The following is a 21,231-nucleotide window of genomic DNA, read 5'->3' on the forward strand; positions in this document are numbered from 1 at the left end:
CCGACAGCTCCCACTGCCTAAGACCACAGAGAGAGAGAGTGTGTGAGAGAGTGAGGTGAATACCAGCCCCTCCCTTGATGGAGCGAGGGTGGGGGTATGATTGTGCCAAGAGCTGCAGGTTTCTTATTCTGTGCTGTTGTTGCCTTGCATTCTTAGTCATGCAACGTCAAAGATCCACAGGAAGGGAAACAGCAGCACAACAACGGTCTGTGGCCATGACGACCCTTTCCCAGACCGCCATTGTGCCCTCTCCCCATGAGTGCGCCCTTCCGCCTTCCCGAAGCAGGCTGCTACCTTTCCCACCGCACAGCCGAGCACCAACGGCCACGAGAAGCAAGCGCAAGCGCTGCGATCTCCTCTGCTGTCATAGCAACAGCACGAGTCCATTTGTAGTGGGTATTCAGCTGTTCCTGTACTACTCAGAAATAGGCACACTAAGGACATAATTTACAGGGGTGATTGGGGGGTTACAACCCCTCAATATTACAAAACAGGCCAAATAACCTTCCAATAATACAGCATGATGATGAGAAAAATAATTTCATACAACAAAGATAGGAATTTCATGATGTGATTGGGATATACTGATCAGTAAGGCCGGGTGTCTGTCACGGAAGTTGCAGGTGCCACGGATTCCTTGACTTCCCCCATTTTTTTGCCATTTCAGCAATTTCCTTTATTTTTAGTGCTTTCTGTGATTTTTTTAGCAGTTTTGACTGGTAACTGTCAACCTCAAGATAGCATAAGGTGTTATTTGTATAGGCCTACACATTTCAACAATAGCCTATTGCTAAATGCTGGGAGAAACAAAGTGCAACAATGTATACAGATTGTGGAATGCGTTGGGATCAAGATTCTCATTTGACAGCGCCCGTCAACAGCGTTGATGCCCAGCACTCCTCACCCTGTTACTGTAACATCAGTGACATCAGGCGCTCATCAGAGACTCAACCCCTGCAATGACCAACATATTGCACCAAAGCAAAGAGACACACGTATTTTATTCTAGTAATGCAATTTCAGCACGCACTATTTCAAACAACATTTTGCTAAAGGCAAAAGGCGTGCTCTTTCTTTCCACGATGGACCAATTTAAGCGAGCAAATGCACCGGCCTATCAAAGTATTTCACTCGTCGGCTGTTTTATAGCTGCTGGCAACTGCCCGACGCCCGTAGATGTTCTTTTAAAACTTCAAGCACTTGTTACTGCTGCTACAAGTTGCGCGTGTTATTTCAATCATTTCCCACAGCTGAGCAAAAGATCTATGAATGAACTTAATAAATGAATGTTTAAAAAAAACTGATTTTTTCAGCTTATTCAGTTTGCCGTGATTTTCCACAACTTTGCTGTGACTACTCTGTGACTTCAGCCAATATTTTCTGTGACAAACACCTAGGCTTACTGATCTGTTGTTTTTCACCAGAAATGATCGTTTCACAGCTGTTCTTTTAAAAAGCCCTCTGGACCCCCCTAGAGGGTTGCAGTTATTGGTGTCTATGCATTTCACACCCCTAAAATTCATACTAAAGTTACGCCCTTGAGGCACACCTTGTCAATGGCCTAAGGTAATGCCTTGTTCAAATGTCAAGGATCGCAGCTTGAATCTTGCTCAAACAAACCAGAAAAATCAACCCTCTCACACAAACAAATTTATGTAAGAATACAGTACAAACAGTAACACAAGGAGATGAAATGCCCTTGGCATTTGAACAAGGAAATACCTTTGGCCCTCAAACAAGGTAATAACTTGTTCAAATTTTAAGGGTCACAGCTTGAATCTTGTTCAAACAAGCCAGAAAGACTACCCCCCCTCCCCCCCCACACACACACACACACACACAAACTTACGTAAAAATATAGTACAAATAGTAACACAAGTAGATGAAATACTGTTAAGTAATACAAAAGAAAAATGCTAAGATTTAGGCACACCACGTCAGATTGCATGTGTTGTTGATTTTTTGTTTGTTAAGAATTAATGCAGTTCTTAATGCCTTAATCGACTGCTTACTAGACTAGACTGCCATTGCCTACCGTAAATAAGTAACGTTAGTTCTGAGTCACGACACACCTGTTTCTGCTCTACCATAGAGTGCTAAAGTTCCGCCCACCGTCCTCGAGCGCTCCGCAGCATTCCCCGTCGTTGGCTATCCAGAGCTGGATTACATAACATATCACGATACGTATTATGTACCTGGAAAATGGCAGAAAGTATAGCGATATGATATTTCGGCCATAACGCCCACGCCTAGGTTGGCTAGCATTTGTCTTCAGTTCCATTCCATTTATAAGTGAAACCATATGTCAGAGCATAAGGTATACAGCCTACATGCTTGAAAGAGCAGACAGAGGCTGTATGGGGAAATTCCACATAGACCATCTCTTGTTTCTCACCATTCAGTGACTGGAATTCAATATTGCGTCTCACTTTTTCACCTTCATTACGGCACATTTATGAGATCTAATCTTCACCTGGATTTTGGCATATCCACCAGATCTTATCTTCACCTTTATTACAGCGCATAAATCAGAACTAATCTTCACCTTCATTACGGAACATGTACCAGATGTAATCTACCTCTTTAATGTAGCCCATTATCCAGCACTGATTCGCCCTCCTGATTAAAGAATATTTACGAGACCCGTCCTCATCTCCTTTATAGCCCATTTAAAAAATATCACCTCCTCTTCATTAAACTACACTTACTAGGCCTCAGCCTCATCCTCCTCCTCCTATTAAAGCGTGTTTACTGGGAGGCCACAAGATGGGCTGTGAATCCAATTACCTTAATCCGGTACTTATCTGAAGATTCAGTGACTGTTTAAAGTGCACGACACCACTTCGGCCCCCGATAACTCCACCCGCCTGCTCCCACGCACAGCACCCGACCCAAGCACACGATCCTCTATGGAAGCAGCTGCTGCAGTCACCATACGCTGATTAAGACAGAAATCAGTGCCTCCGGAGTAAGTAACACACAGCCCTGGCATCCTGTTAAAGGGGAACGTGCCCAAACCCCCCCCCCCCCCCCCCGCCCCCAGCAGCCGACAGCATAAATAAGGCCTAAGGGCGCCTAGACCACATCCTCCTCCCCTGCACTAATCAGAAGACCCTACAGAGACTGCCACCCACCGCACCACATGACTTATTAAAGTGCGGGGGATTGGGCCCCACCCACCACCCATATCTTAATTGCAAAGGGACGCAAAGAGCTTGGCACGCCTGGGGCGACTCCCGTTAAAGATCTTCAGGAATCCATGACCCAGAGGTCCACCACATGACGGAAAGAGCTCGGGAGCCACAGTCGAGTCGCCTTTAGGATAAACCACACTTCAGAAGCGTGCTTTATCTAAACCCTCACCGTTTACAGTTACTCCCCTATCACCCACATACATTTAGAAGCCCCTCAATATAAAAGGGTCCAGTTCTTCCTCAAAATGAAAGCAGGAGACACTCGCCTTTATAAATTAGATTGCTGTTTTTCCCTCAAGAGCTGAATAATGTTCTTGCTTTAATTCCCTCGTTAGTGCCTCCATATAATTTGCCAGCCAGATGCATGACCTGAAAATTAGTGCAAAAAAGAGTGATATCCACAAAGCACTTCTCACTGTCCTCTACTTTTCATCCTCCACACAACTGGACTGGAGTTTTGCGCTAAGCTAATCGCTTTTTGGAGTACTCGTTTCATAAGCCAACTGGCGACTTAGTGTCCACTGCAAGCATCAGCTGATGATGCATAGGCCAGCAATAACAAAGCAACACAAGGAATGCAGTTCTTTCAACTGCCCATTCTACACGACATTCTATCAGAATCACGTGATGAGGAGTTCATATATGTCAAAATTAAAAAATTAAGAAACACTGGAATTAATATTGGTTTCCTGTGCCATGTGAGCTAGTCATAGCTTTCACAAAAGATTTGGAAAGGCCTTTCTCACTGATTATCATTTGGAGATTTTGAATGAGATGTCACATTTTGCCTGATGTCATTTCCTGTTCTCACCTCACAACACACTCTGTACTTACACCACAAGCCCCTTGCAACATCAACATTTACAACAATCTGACAGTTTAGATGGTCAACTCAAAACGTCAAGGCTTTTGCAAATGCATTTCTCAGCATACCAGGTGCACTCTCTCCTTACGAAAAAAAAATTCTATCCATAAAGGAGGACAGAAGGCCTACAACATGTTAAAGATGAACACATCAAAGCAAAGCTGTGTGGTCCTTGCATTTAAAAGGGCAGTAAGAAACCAAGCTATACGTTTACAACTGCTTGGAGATGCCATCCCAGCAGGAAAGGCTCCTCTGACAGAGAAGTCATCAAAGCATTTGAGGTGAATGCATTTTCCCTTTCTGCAATGCAAATTCAGGGAAATATTCTCTTGGCCCACACCGTCCCTCTGCAGACGAACCACCTTTATTCTTTGCATGCATGTGTGCGGCAGTGTAGCATAATGGGTAAGGAAGTGGGCTTGTAACCTAAAGGTCACAGGTTTGATTCCCAGGTAGGACACTGCTGTCGTACCATTGAGCAAGGTACTTAACCTGCATTGCTTCAGTATATATCCAGCTGTATAAATGGAGGCAATGTAAATGCAGAATGTATAAAATGTTCTGTTAGTCGCTCTGGATTAGAGCGTCTGCTAAATGCCTGTAATGTAATGTGAACACAAGCAAACCATGGCCTGCTCCAGAGAGCAGATGACTGTTTACAGAAGCCAGGGAGATTGTTTTCCCAGTACTCAAGAAAGGACTTTTAAAAATAGGAGTTTAACACAATCCTCATTCACCTGAGGAACTGAAAGCCTATCTCTCTAGGAGGAACTACAAAAACAAGACAGGCAGCAAAGTTTTTTCCAGAGAACAGGCGAGAAGCCGGGGAACTTTCTCAGCCTACAAACAGAGCTGGAGAATTTTAGCACCTCTTCTGCTTGATCTCAAACACTCAGTGTCTCAAATTGATGGCAGAGGTCCCAAACCAACTCGTGAGCAGAGGTCCCAAACCAACTCGTGAGCAGAGGTCCCAAACCAACTCGTGAGCAGAGGTCCCAAACCAACTCGTGAGCAGAGGTCCCAAACCAACTCGTGAGCAGAGGCAGCTTCGTGCCCAGCAGGTGAATGTCTCTCACCGAGAAGCACCAAAATTAGGTGGCCGGCTGGGGGACCATTCCTTCTGCTGCTTTACAAGCAGTGTGGACTAGAGATGGTAAAACAGGCAGGGTTAGACTGAGGTAAAAACAATAGAAACGTAGTTTAGGATGACGGTTTTGTGTGAATCAAAAATAGGATGGAGAGATTAAAGAGGCAGTTCACCCAAAAATAAAATTAATATTTTTGTGTACAGTTCTTGAGACCTTTTCGTGTACAGTTTCATCGAAAACTACTTTCAACCAATGTATGCCAGCTTTGTACATTCGCGCAAAGTCTCAACCAAAGCACGCCAGTATTCTGGGGCACAATGTCTTTGAGAGCCACAAACACTGGCCTTGTTCAGGTCTGTTATATCAGGCTGAGCTGCACCGGATATCTAGAAAACTTGCCAAATCTCAGTTAAACTATCTGGATGGATAGATAACACTCCAGTGAAGTGTATGCTTAGCTTTACTTTATATTAGGGTTAATTGCCCCATTAAATGGAAATCATTTCCCATAGTTGACAGTCCACAGATAGCAATAGTGCTTTTTGTAAAATCAACCACAATGAAAAGCAGTAAAGAAAACAATCCTCACACTATAATTTCACTATAATTATGTCTTCTATATAATAGGACAAAACACCATTTTACAGAGTCTCTGTCCCAAATGAAATGGAATATATCAACAATAAAGCTGGGTAGAGCTGTGAATGGAAGCTCTACCCAACTCTGGTGACTGGATCTCTGATCAGTCACGTGCACCAAGAATCTAACATTCAGACAGGATGTGGCGGTTATGACTTTCCCACACCCTTGGGTATTACTGAGGATAATCTTATTTCAAGACTTATGGTTCTGTTTCTGTTTTCACATGCATGCGTTGAACGGCTGAGCTACGTGCATCACCTCCGCTTCTGCAGATGACACATCTGCAGGCGAGCACAACGCTCCAGGCCTTTGGCTCTGAAAAATATGCCTGCCACCTGCTCAGTACTGCATAAAGTTAAAATGAGCTACTTTTCATGCAGCCAGCCCCTTCATTTTTAAAATACCTCCAGTGATGATGTACTGAAGCAAGCCCTTGAGCCAGCCAGAATGGCAATGAAAAACACAAACACGGACTTTGGACTTTTAACACTTCTTAGTGAAAGCAAAGCCATAATCCTGAGCGAGGCCATTGAGATCTCCATCCTGTTTCAGCTCTGAAGCATGGCCATTACAGCTGAACCACGCCTGTTTCTGCTTTACATGCACGCTTCAGAAGAAGATTCCATTCCAACTTTCAAAAGTAATAACTTATATCAGAAAATAAAATCAAGCAATTATTCTGGACTCAAAAATAATATTTTCACATGTTCATATACATGTGTCTGATCAAAATGTTGTCTTTCCTGCAACAGCACTGCACACATTTTATACAAAAGGATCAATTACATCTTTAACAAAAAATAAACATACTGTAGCTCCCTGATTCAGAAATCTAAAAGCGTGATATTTGACAAACTGCAGGGGTCGAGATTTGAAAAAAATTGTGAAGGGGTGGGGATAGGGAGGGGGGCAGATAACACAATTTGTAGCCTGTAGGCTACTTTTCTCTCTCTGTACTTGTTACTCAGCTTTACCAAATTTGTTGCCAACACCATTGTCTGATGTAAATCATTTAGAGCTGCTTTTTGGTTGAAAGGTGATACACAGATAAAGTTTATTATTATTCAAAAATTAATTATTATTATTAATAATAAACTCGCTATTTAAGATGCTGAAAATGTAGCACACGAGCTGGCACTGAAATGCGTGAGACTGAGGGTCTTGTCATGTGAACGCGAGACTGGTCCTCAAAGTGGGAGGCTCAGACCTGATGCATGTGATTGACAGCTATGGAGGAGCCAATCAGAGACACTCCAGTGACACAGGAAATGCGCTCATCAGGAGAGCAGTCTGGCTGCCACAATCACAGGTTCCAGCCTCGACTAGATCAGCTGACAATGACCAGGAGACTGCAGCAGAGGGACACAACTGGGCAACAAACAGACAAACACTTATAGGCTACCGGCTGTCATCAGTAAGTCTGACTGGCAGAAGCACTCCTCACAAAATGACTACTTACTAATGAGTGCAACGAAGGAGTTCACTGCACACTACAGATGCAGTGTTTAGGGCATGCGACTGCAAATGCAGTTTGCTGGGCATGCAGGGGCAGATGCCGTGTTTTGGGCATGTGAGCGCAGATGCAGTGTTTCGGGCATGTGGGTGCAGACGCAGTGTTTCGGGCATGTGAGCACAGCTGCAGTTTCCTGGGCATGTGGGTGCAGACGCAGTGTTTCGGGCATGCTAGTGCAGCTGCACATGGCTCTGAGGTAACTCAAGAGGTACAACTGGCTATTTTGAATTGGGGAGAAAATTTTTTTAAATGAAAAACTCAATTTAAGAAAAAGAGCCAACTGGAGACAGAGTACAGGGTCGGCCCAAAAAAAAAAAAAAAACTACGCATGCTGATACTGGTCTGCCACAGCCATTGGGTGGAGCCCATTTCACTAGACTACTAACCAACTTACTTCATGAAAAGAACCACGCCTTGCTTTCCCTCTCCTCGAGCCAGCTTTCCAATGGGCATTTCTGATTGGTATGTCTTTGCCAAAAAATTCCCCAAAAAGTGCAAGACTGTGTATAATTACCCATCAAGGCGAGGCTTCATTTAATGCTCTCACTTAATGACCATACAAAGCAATCAACAACAAAAATATAAACTTAGTGAAGTAAGACCCCTCTGCAGGGTGTTTGTAACATTTAGCCCTTTGCACCATAATTATTTTCCCCTCTGGTACTTGCAGTTCCCACATTTTCAGATGGACATAAGATTGTGCTCTAATTACCAGGTCACTTGTAGGTTTGCATCGGCTGTTGATGCTGGAGGACTGAAATGTTTATTTGTGTCAAAGACAGACAAAGGGGAAGACAACAACATTAGACTGTATGTACACATGCTTAAGTTTGGAGTTCAAACATTCTAACCCAAACAGAACAATGCAGAACGAGTCCCCGTCTTACATGCAATGTGGAATGTTTGTTTGTGGCTATTGAATAAATACCCATAAAGAAAAAACGAAACAAAACAAACTTGTATTGCGTGCTTTTAGCAAACACATTAGCGCTTTGATTCCATTTTCTGTTCTGTATTAGTATTTTAACCTGAAAATTAGTCAACTTCAGAAATAACATCAGGGGAAGTCACAGTGAATTCTCACAGATGAGATGAATATCAATACAAACAGAGATATCCGAGAGCTTATGTTCCCGTGAAAAATGAACCTAATTTACATGTAGGCTACAGTAGCCCACATACAGCCCCTCACAGCACAATTATAGCACAGACTTCTCAACTCTGTTCAAGCAGTGCATTTAATTGACTGGTTTCGACTACACATAAGCTTTTCAAAAATTGTCCTTAAACGTACCAAACCAGGAATTTCCCCAAATCCATTTTAGGGCTACGAAGCAGGCTAGCGTTAAAACCTTTTGTACTGAACCACTGGAGTGAATAAAAACCAAGAATAAAACTAAACTCCTATATCCAGCGTCCTCCTACTACGGAATTAACCAAATGGTTACGTGTTGAAACGATATCTTATAGTTGTTACACATATAGCGAGTTAGTTTGCACGTGGTAATGTTTCAGCCTATTATCGGATGTTCTTTTTAGTAAACTAGCTCATTTATTCTGTGGTTGGCGGTGCTCTTCCAGGTAGCTGGCTTTGAGTTATTCGTACAGTATAAACATGGACTGCATTTAAAACGGCAGTCATTAATCTCCCTGGTTCAAATACCAAACCGTCAAATATTCGAGAATGTATTCATGTTTCCACGTCGCTTATATCCGATGTAACTATGAACAGATCGGAACCAAAAATCGGCTCTTTGTAAAGCGGTTAGGTTTACAGTTAACCCAAGCGGTTCAAGCACAGGCTGAAACAAATCTGCCGTTTTCTAAGGAACCATGTTGTCTACTAGGCTACTGGTATAAACCTACCTTTGCCGCTATTGTTGGTTTACAGCACAGGTGACAGTCATTTCTTCTGTCGACTGGGGATAAAAGAATCGGTAGAAGCTCTGCATCGTTCGAAAAGGTCGATGTTAAAAGAAGGCGAAAAAAAACACCATTCAGCCGAGCTGTCAACACGACGGTAGAAACAGCGAGGAGGCTGGGTCTGTGCTTGCTAACTTGTTGCGTTGAGCATCCACTGGTTGAAGTGGGCAGTGCCTTACTCGACGCACACGTATAGCGGATTTTAAAGTAGCTTACTGTAACTAATCTTTAATTCTTAAACACCTTTGCACTTATCTTTGCACATATTGATGGTGTGCTACCTGAGTCCACCAATAAGAGCGATTAATAGACTATATAGCCTAGGGAAGCTATTTGCTGAAAAGTAAAACTATTACATTTTACAATGCAGTTTTAAACCAGGTGTCAATTATAGCCTATGTTATTAACTGCATGTAGCCTATGAGCATATATTCAATAATGAATATAGCCTACTTGATTTATTTTTGTAATAAAATCACTCGCTGTAACAAACAGGAGCAACACTGTATAAGCATTTGTGTATCCTATTTGTACTTCACATGAACCCCTCGAAAACGAGAATGATTTTTTTTTTAAACCAAGAACAAAATTTCAAACTAAAATAAATTAACACGGGCATATTTATGCATTTGTTTACTGGTTGCAGAATTCATAACCTTGATTTCACAAGTTATTAATGATAAAAATCGTCTGACCTCCCTACAAGAGCATTTTTGGCAGCACAGGAGTTGCGTCCGACGTTGCCACGTGTATTACTAAACTGGGCAGCTGGGTAGAGGAGACAAAGACGTCTCTCATAAACTGATTCCGATGCCCCCCCTTCGAAAAAAACTCTCATTAGGCACCAGTCAATGCAGATTCCGCTGTGCCGCTTGGTTTTTGTTTATGTATTTATTATCTATTTTGTTAGTCCACGTGCTGTTCTCTTTCGTTTAGGAATAGGTCAACTGAAAGGAAGAATGCGCCGCTTCACCTACAGTCTGCAACTCCTGGCACAAGTGCTGAGAAATCTATCCATGAAATTGCACACAATGACCAATTTGTCTTACCCATCGATGCAAACATCCTGAGCATGAAGCTTTTGCAAACTAACGATTAGATGTTACCACTGAAGAAAACACTCGAAATCCTATCCCAAGCATGCTTTTTTTTCCCCTCTGGCGCGAGGCCGTGCACCAATTCAGACAGGTATCGGGCACTTCCTTCAGACTTTATACAAGGGTCGCCTCCATGGCAACCACAGCTCTGCTCACACAAGTGGTCAAGCCAGAGTATTTGTATGGGGCTTTTTATATTCTAACTCAGGTCGCCTGATTCCCAGAAAAGCTGCAAGAAAAACAACAACAACCTCTCGCTCAGTCCTTAGCTCCTTAGACTCTTTTCAGATCCACATCCATAAACATTTTTCATTTACCGCGACCAAAAATGTTTGTTTTATACTGAAACTATTTTCAGGGTGAAATGAATGTGATAATATTAATACATTTCTTAGATCTTATAAAAAAGGGAATGTTTCGTTTGAGCACAAATAAAACTGACATTTTTCTATAAATGCATCGTATTGTATTAATGAGAAGTTCGGCAACATGGTGTGGAATGGCTGTTATTCTGCTTAAGTGTGATGGCAGTTGATAGAGAGACTCTGTTTGTTTTTTGAAAACATCCCAGTAAACTAATCTGAGGCAGCTTTCATAACCTAGCAGGCACTAGCCTTCGAATAGAGTTTCATACCACAAAATAATAATTAAAAAAGCTGGCTGCATTCGAGATTAGTATTATGCCTCAGAGATTTTCATGGCCTATGAAAAGCCCAGTAAGCATGGCACTGGAGACTGATGATGTCTATTCCCCCAGTACACAGGCACAGAGCAACACACATCATGCAGCCGCTGTGCTGTTCTTTCTTGTAATGACCGTGGCAATACGAGTAACCGTTGCCGTGTAGGAGCCCCTTTGACCTGAGCTTTTCTACAGTGGGATGGGAGCTGAAGTTCTGAATGTGCATCATATCCAGCTGTGCCGAAACGGAGACCGCCCGAAACAGCACGTTCCCAGGAGCAGCTCCACGGCAAGTCAGTCACCGCACGGGCCGTTTCCCTGGAGATCACAGGGGCTCTTTGATGAGTAATTACTGTATGCAGCCTGTATATACACGCCAGATGCACAGCCAAGCAAAAATAATCATCATGTGGAAAACTACCAGAAAAAAAAACACAACAGACCAGAAACAAATGCCAAAAATATCTACAATGAAAACTCAAACAGAACAGAACAGAACAGAACAGAACCATACACTCTAAGTACCGTTTTACCAATGATTTGAGATTATTTTTTATCAGCAATAAGCTCTTCACATAACATGTCACACTTTGGAGAGCAAAAGTTTGATTTAGTTTTCAATGTTGCACTGAGGATATTTCACAGATTTATGGAGATTCCAGAGGTCACATCTCCACTGAAAGTAGGACCACAAATATAATAATATTCATAATATTTGATTACGCAGAAGATAAATACTGAACAAACAGTCCTTCATTGTAAGGAATCAGTACAGGACAAGTAGGCTGCTTTTAGTTCAGCTGAATATGAATCAGTCAGAGTTAGTAATCAGGTGAGCTCAGCAGAGCGGAAGCTTGGGAACTCAACCTGCCCCAGGACACCCTCGCATTCCAAGCACACCTTGAGACCACATCACAGCTTCTCCAGCAGGAACAGCCAGGACACACACTTAGAAATGGAGGGAATGTGGGGTAACCACAGACACTGTTAGGGGTCCAAGGGCAGAGGGGAGGGGCTAAACTGTGTTCCGTCATAAAACCTGTGAGAAAAACGCATGATTGCAAACACAGGCAGACGCTGGGGACGCCCGGAGGCAGCCGGCTCACCTTTTCTTTGTCCTGGGTGCTGGCGTCCGCTCGTATCCACCCAGCCGGGATCTCTGCAGGTCGGGACCGTCCGCCGGAGCCTTAGGGCTGGCCGCGTAAAGTGTGCATCCCATGAACCCCACGCTCTCAGCCGCTGTGGCGTCGCCGAGCCGGAGCGAGCTTGTCCTTGCTCGTCAGTGAGCCGCCCGTGCAAGGAATCCGGTGGAAACCCATTGCATCAGCATCTCCTACCCTCACCCTCCTCCAGCTTCCCCCACCCTCCTCCCCCCTCTCATCTCCCAACACGGGGATAATCACATTTCACATTTACACTGTGGAAAAAAAAATCATCCCCATGTAATCCACTGCCATGGTGCATCATGCAGAAAGGGGCAGGCCATTCTCCTGCAGCTTCGAGCCTCTCCCTAACGCTGACAATCAAGCATGCTCAAGCAAATCAAGCCGGCTTTATCCTCCCAGCTGCACAGACGGTCCGCAATAATAATAATTACAGGATGAGGGAAGAAGCCTTAATTACCTCATCATGCTGTTGAAGTACAGAACATGTTTGTGGCGAGCTAGGAGATATCAAGGATGACGCCGGACTGGAAAATAACAGGGTTCAGGTTATTTTGTTACATTCTGCACGAGTCGCCTGTTAAACTGCCACCAAGAAAGAATTTAGCCAATAACAGAAATGTTTTCACCGGCTGTGAAGAGGTGGCAAGACTGAAATTGATATCTGAAGATCTTTTCTGAAGAAGACAAAGACGCAATGTGAGCAGGGTTGAGTTACCCTGGTTTGTAGGGACACATACAATATATTATCACTCCACGTTTGCAACCACCCCGCCCCCCAATCTCTTCAAACCATATATCACAAAGCCGAGGCAATAAATGCCTCTTATGACAGACAGTAAAGTAATATCAGGTACTGCTAGACAGCACCTAGGGCAGCACACCAGGGACAGCGGTGATTCACCTTTCAGAAATCACTGAACACATATTTTATCAGACTGGATATCAAATCACTCGCATGCTCTCGCTAAAGAAGTCAACACAGATCTGTACATGTCGAGGTTCGTAAAGTGCAAGGCATGAAATGCCCCACATCTATGGTTGCATTCCTGAGATTTATAGGTCTCTAACACAGTTGTTGCTACACCTCTGTAAAAGTGTCTCTCCATGCACAGTCCTGCCTGAAACTCCACACTGGAGAACAAGGTCGGTCTTCAAGGGGCTTATGTGCCCTGTGCAGATGGTACAGAGGTGTCATGCTTTAGCTTACTTACAACATGCTTTAAGTTATACTGATTCCTGCAAGGTTGCGCATGCACAAACATATTTCCTGGTTCATGATTGCATATTGTTTATTAATAGGCTTTTTCATGTTTTTGGCAATGGCAATGTGAGTGATTATGTGAAAGGTTAAAAGTAATCCTTAAATGGCTAGCTAGTATTTTGGTTAGCTAACCCCAAGGGGCTCCAAATCATAAAATATGGGGGTCGGTGACGTCAAGTCAGATGTCAACCTGCACAAAAAAGAGCCGTTTGCTTATCAACTGAAACCTTAAAAGGACAATTTCTCAGGCCGTCCACCTCCAATATTTCTGAGGTAAATGAGATCCCCCTAGTGACAGAAAGTAGTTCCTACAGTTCAAAGGTTTTCTGTGCACCGCTCATGCCCGACAGCATCTGTCTTTCGACATCAAAGTGCAGAAAACCAGCTGTGTGTTCTGTGTCACTGAAGACAGACACAGCGTCTGGCTGTAAGCTCCAGTAAGAGCACCTTACCAGACTCCTGCTCGCACAGATGAAAGGAAAGCTCTCTGCTGCTCTCCACTGCAGGAGCTGTGAGGTAAAGCAGTCATACGTCACCTGACAAATAAAATCAAGAGCCCCTTTACTCTCGTACCCGGTCCAGTGTGATCTGGGTATTGTGACAGTGTCACATCATTTTTTTAAAAGGAGAAGTTCCGCTCTGATGCAATTTGATGGACGGACGATGACAGACAAAAGCAACACAGAGGAAACAGGCGGTTGTCTGCCAAGTCTCTTGGTTCCATTTTCACAAAAACTGACTTACAAAGAAACAGGTACCATACCATACCATACCATACCACACACATGCTCACAGAATATCAGGCTCCTTAAACTTAGCATTCCGTCTACAGCTTATATAAACAGGCCATTCACTTTTTTAATAATAATAATTCCGCTTATATATATATATATATATATAGAATATATAATCTTCTTTTGACACTGTTTTGGCAAGGCCCCATTCTGATGAATGTAATAATACTAGTGGAAAAACAGAGAGAGCATGAATAGCACATCAAGTATAAGTATTTCCAATGCTTAAGAAATCAAAAAAGAAAGAAAAAAACCATCACTGTTCACAAATTAAAACAAACTGATCAGCCATGCCATTTTATTAAATGGATACACGTGGGTATGTAGAGTATGACTTACTAAAAAGTGACCATTTAATGTACTGAGAAATGGTCAGATTGAAATAGGTCAGCAGTACCATTGAACGCAAAACATGCCACACTCTAAATAACAGTGCTGTAAATTCTCAAGGCATAGACATTGAGAAAATTGGAGCAGTTTGCTAATGCAGTAGTGCACTATGAGCTAGGCAACCTATTGGAATTGCAAACAGGTTTCAAACATGCAAAATCAGTGCAATTATTAAATGTTGTACAGATCCAGTACTGGTGACCCTGCATTGTGGCAGTGTGTGTGGCAGTGCGTGTGTGGTGTGTGTGCAGTGTGTGTGTACCTCGCCTGGCCTCCAGCAGAGAGTGTAAATCACTTTTACAATGAAACTTCAGTGCTGCTTGGCCAAAAAAATAGTTTTTGGATCGACGCCCAGTTCCCCTCCTGCTTACCTGAAAGAATGCCACATTCCTAGAGTTCTCTCTAATGCATTCATTAATAACAATAAAAGCACAATTCAGCTTACCGGGCTGAATTTAGGTGTAACGGAAGCACGCATATTGTTAATGTTCTGGTGACTAGGCAGGTCACTATGCGGCCACCCACCAAAAGAAAGGTCACATGCATCCAGAGTTACTGAAGTCAGAAACTGATGTCATTCATTTTGGCAAAAAAAGAATGGCTTGAACAGCAGGGAACGTACAGGCTTACAGTTGGTAGCAATTCCCCATTGACTGTCACCAACAACTCCAGACCATTAGATGCACAATACAACATGGAGCAACTTCAGATATCGGATTAGATTTTTAAACAGGGCTTCATCACCTCTCAGTTAAAACAAAGTTCATTGTTTAACATTTACAGTCCTTGCTAGATTCCAATATGATCCTGAAAACCAGGCTCAGTCACTGGCCTGCTTTTAGCAAATATAGCCAGCAGAGGGAGACAAATACCACTGAATAAGGAAGCTGAATGAGCCCATGTAGCAGATGCTTTCTTCCACAAGGGATCATGTTCACTACCCTTTCCCCCTTAAAACATAAATGACTCCTAGGGTTTTTTCTCTCAAGTCTGTGTAGGGGGAAAAAATCATTTTAATCGGAATGCTAAAACATTGTTTGTAGCTTTGACCATTTCATCCCGCTTCTGTTAGGAGTGTCATAATAAAATTATGAACAACATGCATTTATTGTGTTATTATTGTGAGTTAGCATATTATGGCAATCTTAAGGCTGTTTCTCATATTCACATGCATTTCATTTTTATTATTTACTCATTTTGAGCCAGCTAACTAGGGCATGACATCTCGTTTTCAACTTGTCATTCAAATTCAGTGTTTTCACATTGAATCATGATGCAGCCAACTACAATGCAAATATTATGACCAATAAACAGGAATGTCAAACAGGGGAAGACGACAGACTCAAAGAAACAGGAGTAATCACATTGTTGTGGTTTGGGTCATCGCCCAGCCGTTGTAATCTTAGAACTTCGGAATATCTGCCTTCATAGAACAGTGTATTTTTCCCTCCATTTTGGCTCTTTTTTCCTGTGTAAAAATCTAGAAGCCTGCGTTAATGTGACCACTACAGCCCAATTTGTGTTTTCTTTTACATTTCAGTAAGCCTTTAGGGATAAATGAATGGTTTTCAAGGACCATTATCAAAATCTTATGAAACTTATGATACTAATAAAATCTAAGCTATTTTAGACAGTACTTCCAGTCAAATAATGTTAATATAAAATGCAGACACATGGCCGCATACACTTCTGATTGCAAATACCAGTGACCAGTTTTGTATTGTATGCGAGCGAGCCAATTTAATACCAGCACGCCTTGACTTTACCGTGACTGACATCGAGAGGGTCTTGCAAAGAGAGATGCACAGATTCAACCTGCTGTTAAAAAGAGATTGTATATGGTCTATGACATTCAAGCATGAAAGTAGAATGCCCAAGCACTGCTGGAGTCCAGGCCAAGGCTGGCAGAGGTGTGCTGGGCAGGAGTGAGGTTTCAGACACAGAGGGAAAGGGTCTGTTGGAAACCGGTAGAAAGGAATAAGACTGAGGTGGTCATATATTGTGGGGCTCATACAGCGTATAAAAGGCACAACTATACCAGCACAACATTAATGTAAAAATCATAGGTGCTGTTTGTGTGTTCAGAGTCAGTATGGCACAAAAGAAGTGCCACAGTGTGACTTGGCATGTTCAAGGCATAAAATAAGCTCATTATATTGCAGTAACACAAGCAACATTCACTAGTTCACACACAAAATAATTACAAAAAGGATTTCCAACGCATTAATATCAGATACTAGAATACAGATCTACTAAGTGAGAAAAGCACTTAGGAAGTGAGTTAATGCGAGGAGTTGCTTGCATTCTACAGAGCCCTCATTACTCACACTGAAGAAAGAGACACCGAATGACAGATGTGATTGTCTCATAAAAAGATTTATTTTTTTGCCTAAATGTACAAAGGCAAGTTACAGTATTGTATAAAAAAAGAAATCGTGGTAATGTACACTTTACATAAGAGAAACTCCAGGAGGGAGAGGGGTTTAGACAAGGTGGGGGTGAGGAGGGGGCAGGGTAAGCTGGGTGGTACAGTAGGGGAATGAATTCAAACACAGCAATTAAAAAAAGCTGTAAACATCTTCCTTTCAAGTACCGATGACTGATACTGAGTCACGCCCCCCTAGCTGTGATTGACAGGAGAGGGGGCAATGGGGGCAGGGCTGAGGAAAAAGGTGATGGGCGAGGAGTGGGTGGGGCACAGGAGGAAACCCACAATAAGAGAAACGCATTCCCTCTCCCCCACAGGATCACAAAAGGACGTCTATCGAGCACCATTTGAGACAAGACTTTAGCAACGGCTGTGTTGTGATAAAAAAAATCCAACTGCTGTCTCCTACGATGGGTAACAAAATAATAATAAAAAACCTCCACAATAAATTACAAAGAATCAAGCGCTTTTTCTTCAGTCTGAACCAATTCAACAGGCAGCGAGTGTTTACTACTATGCAGCTTTCAGAGAAAGAAGGCCAGTTTATTCCTTTATTAGTCGGTTCTCACCCCCCTTCTGTCCCATAAAGATCACATTTTAAAAACTACAGGCTCCACCATCTTCCACCAAATCTCCTGCCAGAAAAACTCTCAACTGTTTAGGTCAGTATTTATGGACATGCATGTGACATCCTGCAGACAACGTGATGGCTGTTGACCATTCAAAAAACATTGGCTTTCAAAAGTAAGAACTGTACAGAATTCTCTATTGCCTATTCTGGTATTCAGTTGAGGACAGTCAAGTGATTTGCTATAGTCATTGCTATACGTAAAAACAACCAAGAAGCCAAGAACCAAAACAATGCTGAACAATTTTTAAGAGAAACATTTAAAACTAACACTGCTTGGCTTGAAGCGTACTGGCAGGGAAATCCAACAAACTTTCAGATGGGAAAACGCGTAAAAAGAGAACAGTGACTCAAGTCTTCCCAGACCACTTCCAGCAAGGTAGTACTTCCTCCGGTACAAGGGCCGCAAACTCTGAGGGCTTTAAGGGTGTCGGGCAGACAATCTCGCTGCTGATGGAATTAAGGAAGAGGACCACGAGCACAGGTTTAAAATTAAACCCCAAGACACCACTTAACACCTCTGATTTTGAGACTACTCGAAAACCAGCAAATCTTTTCTTTCCAGAATCCAGCTCCACTTCCTGTTAAAAGACGAGGCACTTCCTGTGCAGGGGGGGGATGCCGCGGAGCATGACTGCAGCTCATCGGTCCACAGTAGTCCAGCCCGGCATAAACACAACTTCACATTAAGCTGTATTCTGCCATTATGGCTCTCTTTAAGCATATTAATCTGCCCTGGCCCCCCTTACGCTCAGACATTTATAAGCTCAGAACACCAATATCATTTACTAGCCCATTTTCATATTCCACTCGGTCTCATTAACAAACAGCAAAGATTCTTGGAAGGTGTAAATCACATTTACCATTTCTAACAAAATCCCTGGCATTGAAAATGTAAAATTTAAAACCATTTGATTGTGACTAAGTCTTTGCGAACCTGCAGGGAACTAAAACTATGTTTGGCTATGGAAATATTCATCATCTCACACAAACTCCGGCTGAACAGAAGCCTGGACTACCCCCTGACATTTTGCATTTCAGTACTAAGATGCACCCCACAATACTACACAGCCCTGTAGAATCAATCAACGCAAGGAAAAAAGAAGTTCGACACCGGTGACTAAGCCCAAAGAAAACGCAAAACAAAAAGCGAAAAATCCTCAGATGTACTTGTTTGTCAGAGGAAACTGGAGGAGCACGGAGGTTGAAACAGTAGCGCAGGAGAGGGCAAGGTTAGGGGGGACAAACTTCAAAAGAAAGAAAAAAAAAATCACAACACTTCAAATATAAAGCCGTTACACCAGCTACAGTTTTCATATTATATCAACAATGGTAGAAAAAAAGAGAAAAGGCTAAAGAGACGAAAAAGTAGGAAATTTCTAATAGCATCCAACAGCCTTTTAAAATAATTCCTCTGTACCATATATACAGAAACCACATATTGAGTGCGTGTGGGAGAGGGAGAGAAAAAACTAGGAGAAAGGTGAACACAGCAAACCTGTGGGGCTTACTCTGTCTGAAAGAACATTGTGTAGGGTTAATGCTTTTTAGTGCTATATTACACCATGCGGAAGAACACAAGAGAGAGAGAGGGGGCTTCTGGTAAGGAAGGAAAAGGAAACGGACAGCAGAGATGTGACTTCGTTCACAAAGCGCTCATTCACTGACGACACGGGAAAAATCTCCTGACAGCTATCCACAGCACTCCGTGTTGAAGTGTCCTTGAATAAATAGTTAAGTACAATGCAAATGCGCTGCGATGTTGCTCAAACAGAAACAGTCACGTGCGCTGTCGAAGAATCACGTCCGCAGTCCTCTGCCGGGGACCTGGCTTTTTGGGGGTGGGGGCGGGGGGGGAGAGCAGCAGCTGGGCGGGACTGGGGGAGGGGTCCTCGCCCCGCCCCATGTCCGTGTCCGCCGTCTTCGCGCTGGCGCAAGTCCGGCTGGAGGAGAGCGCGCGGGCACTTCCTGTGGTGGGCAGCTGGGCACATTGTTCAGCGGGCCCGGACCCCGCCCCCCCTTCCAGCACGCGGGCCTGGGACAGACGTGCGCACGCAGGCGAGAAGCCCGGGTCCGAAACAGCAACCGCAACGAGGAGCACGGGTCTGGGGGGGCGGGGTCGACCCGGCCAGTACTGAGCAGCTGGCTGCCCTGTCTCCACAGCGGTCCCTGGAGGGGAGGGGGGGGACTGAGCCGCTCTGGACCAGTACCAGGCTCACAGCAGTCTGCGGCTGCCCGCCCGGCCCAGCCACGCTAAGTCCGGCTCTCTCTCTCGTGCGTCCGCTTCAAACCGTAAACCCTGTTCCTCAGAGTCGCGGCGGGGAACCCCTCCGAGTGCGGCCAATCACCACGGCCCTCGTTTTCCTCCTTCACCAATAGAAAGGTACCTCGCGGCGCGGCCACGCCCCTTTCCCCGTGTGTAACGGCTGACCTCCAGTACACAGTGTGGTCTATAATGGATGCATTGACGTTGCCTGTAAACTGCTTTACCCTTCTGGAAGAAACTGGACTGTCGTAGCCAGCACAGTGCGGTCCGTCGAGTGTCCGACACAAACAGCGCGCTTCCGTTTCGTCGCCGGGTAAAAAGGAGGGGCCAACAAGATGGGCCAATTTTGTCAGCCATAACTTTAAAAACAACAATGACAACGACAGCAGAAAGAAAGGAGAGAAAAACGTCAGGAGAACTCAAAAGTCTGAAGCACAGGGACTGCCATGCAGAGACAAAGTGGTAAAAATGTCTCGGACAAAAAACGAAACACGGACAATGCACTATCCTCTGAAATCAAGTAGGTGGATACCTTTTATTCCAAAAACAAAAAAGTCAAATAAAAACAACGTGACGTCTATTCCTCGGAAGGAGAGAACGAGAGGTGGTTTTGTCAGGTCAGTGTGTGGAGATGAGCAGCTTCAGTTTGCATAGAGCCACTGCGGCAGGTCAGACAGGGCAGCAAACAGCCGGCTGGCCCCTCCCCCTCTCTCTGTTTGTATCCCAGAGGCGTTCTGAAGTTCGGCAGGGACGCCCACGTGTTCCCTGGTCCAGCTGCGAGTGGAGGGCCGGGCCAGCGCACGGAGCCGTTCTGTTGTAGTGATGCGAGGGTCCAGCCGGGCTCCGTGTGATCCACGCCGTCCCCGGGCCCCCGGAAGCAGCTCGGTCGCCTGCGTGCCTCGGCAACAGCGCGAGGCGGTACAGTGGCTCTCTGGGCGTCGGCAGAAGACGGCGGTGCTGTACCGGCTCTTGGGTCCGTAGTCAGGGGTGGGGAGGCGGGGGGGGGGGGGGTTTACAGACGCTAAGGGACGAAGAATCTGCCCAACATCCAGGCAGAAAAACTAAAACATACAGAAACACCATTTAACTGATGTCTAAATGAGCTCCACACGCTGCCTCATGTGATCCAGTCACATGACTCCTTGCGGGGTTGAGGTGAGCCAGTCAGGTCTCCCTATTCACAAAAAAAGAAAGAAAAAAAAAGGTCAATATGCTGCACAAAAGTTCTGTAAGTATGCTTTCAACCGTATCCGTCTTTGAAACAAAACCTTTTATCCCCATTTAAAAAATGTAA

The 21,231-nt window shown here is 44.0% G+C and overlaps 2 protein-coding genes across 8 annotated transcripts in view; both read right to left on the minus strand.

The window, feature by feature from the left end:
• LOC118214775 (GRAM domain-containing protein 2A) overlaps positions 1 to 10,406 on the minus strand; it is a 36,124-nt gene extending 25,718 nt beyond the window's left edge. The window contains exon 1 of one of the 3 annotated variants that reach the window (XM_035394990.1): positions 10,275 to 10,406. The gene's annotated coding sequence lies outside the window, so the exon portion shown is untranslated. Of the gene's footprint in view, positions 1 to 9,168; positions 9,397 to 10,274 lie in introns of those variants that run through there. The other 2 variants (XM_035394988.1, XM_035394991.1) reach the window with 2 other exon arrangements.
• Positions 10,407 to 16,972: 6,566 nt separating this feature from the next.
• The window catches only part of znf609a (zinc finger protein 609a), a 109,748-nt gene continuing 105,489 nt past the window's right edge, over positions 16,973 to 21,231 (minus strand). For all 5 annotated transcript variants that reach the window (XM_035394980.1, XM_035394981.1, XM_035394983.1 and 2 more), the window contains one exon: positions 16,973 to 21,111. The gene's annotated coding sequence lies outside the window, so the exon portion shown is untranslated. The remainder of the gene's footprint in view (positions 21,112 to 21,231) is intronic.

Source organism: Anguilla anguilla, chromosome 16 (assembly GCF_013347855.1).
Source record: "Anguilla anguilla isolate fAngAng1 chromosome 16, fAngAng1.pri, whole genome shotgun sequence".
NCBI lineage: Eukaryota > Metazoa > Chordata > Actinopteri > Anguilliformes > Anguillidae > Anguilla > Anguilla anguilla.